This window comes from Perca fluviatilis, chromosome 20 (assembly GCF_010015445.1).
Source record: "Perca fluviatilis chromosome 20, GENO_Pfluv_1.0, whole genome shotgun sequence".
NCBI lineage: Eukaryota > Metazoa > Chordata > Actinopteri > Perciformes > Percidae > Perca > Perca fluviatilis.
Window position 1 is genome coordinate 2,125,548 of NC_053131.1, and position 5,000 is coordinate 2,130,547.

The window sequence follows — 5,000 nt, forward strand, 5'->3', positions numbered from 1 at the left end:
TTTTTTCATATAAATCTGGTTTTGTCTGTATTTATTTTGGGGAGCTTTTATTTTGTTAATTTTATTCTGGCGATGTGACCAGTTGCCTGTTAGTGATGTCACTTCCTGTATTCTCCTCAGTAGCGGTACGCTATGGTGAGGAGAGGTAAGACGATCTGAGCGCTCTGGTTCAAAGTGACTTAAAACATGTTAAAACCGCTAAGTAGAAGTTCTTACTATACTTTAACTGTCACTAGCTTTGTTCATTGTCATGGTGATATTTGTTTGAATGTGTACATACAGTTTTATTGTGTCCGGCACTTTTTGTGTGAGATGCTAGCTCACTTCTCTGCGTTTACAAGCTTAATGAAGAGCACACGTGTGGATTCTTATGCGCTGGTTCTTTTCTCCCTCTCATTTAAAGGTGTGCGTGTAGGAACCCAGAGCTGCTGTACTGATTTAATTGTGTGTTGTACACAGGTATGTGGGTACTCCCCTTGTTTTTTGTGATGAAAATGTTATTTTTATACATGTAGTTATTTTGTTTGTTCATGTTTAAATTTTACATTTATTAATGAAATATAAAATTGCCGTTGGTATGTGGGGAAATGGTTTTGATTTTATAATGACATTTTGACTATACGATCACGTTGAAATGTATTTTGTTATATTATTTCAATAAGAACACTGCACATGTTATTCAGTAGCGGTACGCTATGGTGAGGAGAGGTGTGCGTGTAGGAACCCAGAGCTGCTGTACTGATTTAATTGTGTGTTGTACACAGGTATACAAAATAAACCCCCCGTCCAACTGGCAAAGTAGAAGATGTCCATTACTACGCATACTAAAACTAAGGGAGTGTCAGGCCAGACCGGCTACATATACACATACATACATATACACACATATATACACATACATACATATACACACATGTACATACACATACACACATATACACACATACACACACATACACACATACACACACATACATACATACATACATATACACACATACATACATATACACACATACATACATACACACATATACACACATATACACACATACATACATATACACACATATACACACATACATACATATACACACATATACACACATACATCAGAGGTGGGTAGAGTAGCCAAAAATTGTACTCAAGTAAAAGTACTGTTACTTCAGAATAATATGATTCAAGTAAAAGTAAAAAGTAGCCATCCAAATAATTACTTGAGTAAGAGTAAAAAAGTACTCTGTGAAAAATTACTCAAGTACTGAGTAACTGTTGAGTAACGTCTGATTTATTTTTTAACATAAGCATTCAATCAGATGGAAAAAAATACTAAATAATCATCTTTAGGCAAATTATAGTTCATCCAATCAATAAAATAAATAAAAATTAATTAATTACAAAATAGCTTACATTAAAATAATCCAGGTATGTGGTATGTAAATGTAAATGCAAGTACTTAAAAAATGTAATCCATAAAATAAAAATACATAAAAATAAATAAGCACAAATAACACAAATTTCCAAACCTACTTTTTTTTACCAGGCTCTGCGGGCAGAACTAGAACAAGGTAATGGAGCTGCTGTTTGGCACTTTTACTAAGGTAAACATGCTTTCATTATGAGGCCAGAGGCCTGGACTATGAAGCAAGATTTGGGGTTAACGAGCTAACTTCAGGTTCAACCCAGGGTTTTCCTTATCACGAAGGTGGATCACTTGATACAGGGTTCAATCGCAGTGGTAACTCATGCTGGACGCCTAACCTGGTTAGCAGGTTATGTTGGAGATCAGCGATCAACCGGTGTAAAAGCACCGCCTACTGACCAATCAATAGGCCTACTCGATTGATAACGGCATCACCGTTCTTATAGAAGATCAGGCGGAGCTCGGTGCTGAGAGGGAGAGGGAGAGAGAGAAAAAAAAAAAAAAAAGAGAGACGGGGAAGAGTGCGCTCATAAAAGTTAAAACATTTAGAGACCGACAACGCCGTAAACATTCCCTGATGGGTATATTTATGAAATATATAGATTTGAATGGGAGGGAATTACATATAGGCTATTTCTCTGCTTCTTGAGCCAATGCGCACAGCGGTTTGAATTATGTTTTTTATATTTTTTATTTGCTCTCACGATCGCTTCCACTGGCAGGATTACAACTGAAATAATAGGCTAATTACGGCAGTTTATGGAAAGCACAAGTGTAATTATGGTCAGATCTTGGTCCTGACTGATGGGGAAGTGATATTGATAAGTGTTGATTTACGCATCAGCGTCGCCTATTTTTTGTTGCCAGCTGACGAGACTGCACAACTACGTTTGATTGGTGAACAGTCACGTACGTGGTAGAGCCTTTGGCGGAAGTCTCTCTCTCTCTCTCTCTCTCTCTTTCAAAATAAAACATTAAAATGAGGCGTACGCGGGGGGAATACAAACAGTGACGCGTAGAATACCAAAGAGGTAAAAAGAAAAGTAACGACCTCATTGTAGCCCAATGTAGCGGAGTAAGAGTACAGTTTCTTCTTCACAAATCTACTCAAGTAAAAGTAAAAAGTGTAGTGATTTAAAACTACTCCTAGAAGTATAATTTTTTCAAAAACGTACTCAAGTAAATGTAACGGAGTAAATGTAACTCGTTACTACCCACCTCTGACATACATACATATACACACATATACACACATACATACATATACACACATATAAACACATATACACACATACATACATATATACACATATACACACATACATACATATACACACATATACACACATACATACATATACACACATATATACACATACACACATACACACATATATACACATACACACATACACACATATATACACATACACATACATATACACACATATACACACATATATACATATACACACATATACACACATATACAAACATATATACATATACACACATATACACACATATATACATACACATACATATACACATATATACATATACATACATACACACATACATACATATACACACACATATACACACACATATATACACATATAGACACATATACACACATATACATACATACACATATATACATATACATACATACACACATATACATATACACATATATACATACATATACATATCTATATTCAATTCAATTCAATTCAATTTTATTTATAGTATCAAATCATAACATAAGTTATCTCGAGACACTTTACAGATAGAGTAGGTCTAGACCACACTCTATAATTTACAAAGCCCCAACAATTCCAACAATTCCAGTAATTCCCTCAAGAGCAAGCAGTGCGACAGTGGCGAGGAAAAACTCCCTCTTGGGAAGAAACCTCGGACAGACCCAGGCTCTTGGTAGGCGGTGTCTGACGAGCCGGTTGGGGGTGTGATGAACAGTGGCGATAGTAGTCACATTAATAATGGAACAGTGACTGGATGTAGCGGGAAGCTGCAGGGTTCAGCAGGACGCAGCATGACATTGCAGGGCATCGCTGAGCTCAGCAGGGAGTGCAGCAGGACCACGGCGACAGCTGCAACCAGGGTCTTGGTGCCAACGTTCTCCAAGGAAATACGCTGGGGGAAAAAAGCATAAGGACTCCGGGAGTAAACTCCCCCGGAAGCTAGGATTAGTAACAAGCATTTCTGGCGGCCGGCGCCCCACAAATAGTAATAGTAATAGTAACAGTAATAGAAACAGTAATAGAAAGGGAGAGGAGAGAGCAGCTCAGTGTGTCAAAGGAAGGAAGTCCCCCGGCAGTCTAGGACTATAACAGCGTAACTATAACAGGTAACTAAGAGAGACAGGTCATAAGGAGAGGTAGCTTTTCGGGCTTAGAAAACTCTCCCCCTGCCGGATCTGGCTTGGCTGGCCTGCCTCCCTCTACTTTGTTATGTATTATTAATCTAACAATTATGAAGAGAAGCAGTTGGGCCAGTTAGGTGAACACTGCAACTCCTCACTCCCTAACTATAAGCTTTATCAAATAGGAGAGTTTTAAGTTCATTCTTGAATGAGGTGACAGTTTCTGCCCCCGAACCCCAGATCGGGGAGCTGGTTCCATAGGAGAGGAGCCTGATAACTGAAGGCTCTAGCTCCCATTCTACTTTTGAGAGACTCTAGGTACCACCAGTAACTCTGCATTCTGGGAGCGCAGTGTTCTAGTGGGACAATAGGGTATTAGGAGCTCTTCTAGATATGATGGTGCTAGACCATTTAGAGCTTTGTAGGTCAAGAGAAGGACTTTAAACTCAATCCTGGATTCAACAGGAAGCCAATGCAGAGAAGCTAATACAGGAGAAATATGATCTCTTTCTTAGTTCTTGTGAGAACACGCGCTGCAGCATTCTGGATCAGCTGGAGAGTCTTAAGAGACTTATTTGAGCAACCTGAAGCATGGGGAATTACAATAGTCCAGCCTGGAAGTAACAAATGCATGGACTAGTTTTTCAGCGTCGTTTTGAGACAGGATATTCCTAATTTTGGCAATGTTACGAAGATGAAAAAAAGGCTGTTCTTGAGGTTTGTTTTAGATTGGCATTAAAGGATATATCCTGATCAAAGATAACTCCTAAATTTCTAACAGTGGTGCTGGAGGCCAGGGCAACACCATCCAGAGTAGCTATATCTCTAGATAATGAAGTTCGGAGGTGTTTAGGGCCCGCACAATAACTTCCAGTTTTGTTAGGGTTTAACATCAGAAAATTATAGGTCATCCAGGATTTTATATCCTTAATGCACTCTTGAAATTTTGCTAGCTGACTGGTTTCGTCTGGTTTGATTGACAAGTATAATTGGGTGTCATCCGCATAACAGTGAAAGTTAATTGAGTGTTTTCTAATAATATTGCCTAGAGGAAGCATATATAAGGAGAATAGAATTGGTCCAAGCACTGAGCCTTGAGGAACCCCATGGCTAACTTTAGCGTGCTTGGAGGATTTATCATTAACATTCACAAATTGAGATCGAAGCAAGAAATAGGACCTAAACCAACTC

The 5,000-nt window shown here is 38.4% G+C and overlaps 1 pseudogene; it reads right to left on the reverse strand.

The window, feature by feature from the left end:
- Nucleotides 1-3,970: 3,970 nt before the first annotated feature.
- On the reverse strand, nt 3,971-4,870 carry LOC120549174 (annotated as a pseudogene).
- Nucleotides 4,871-5,000: the final 130 nt, after the last annotated feature.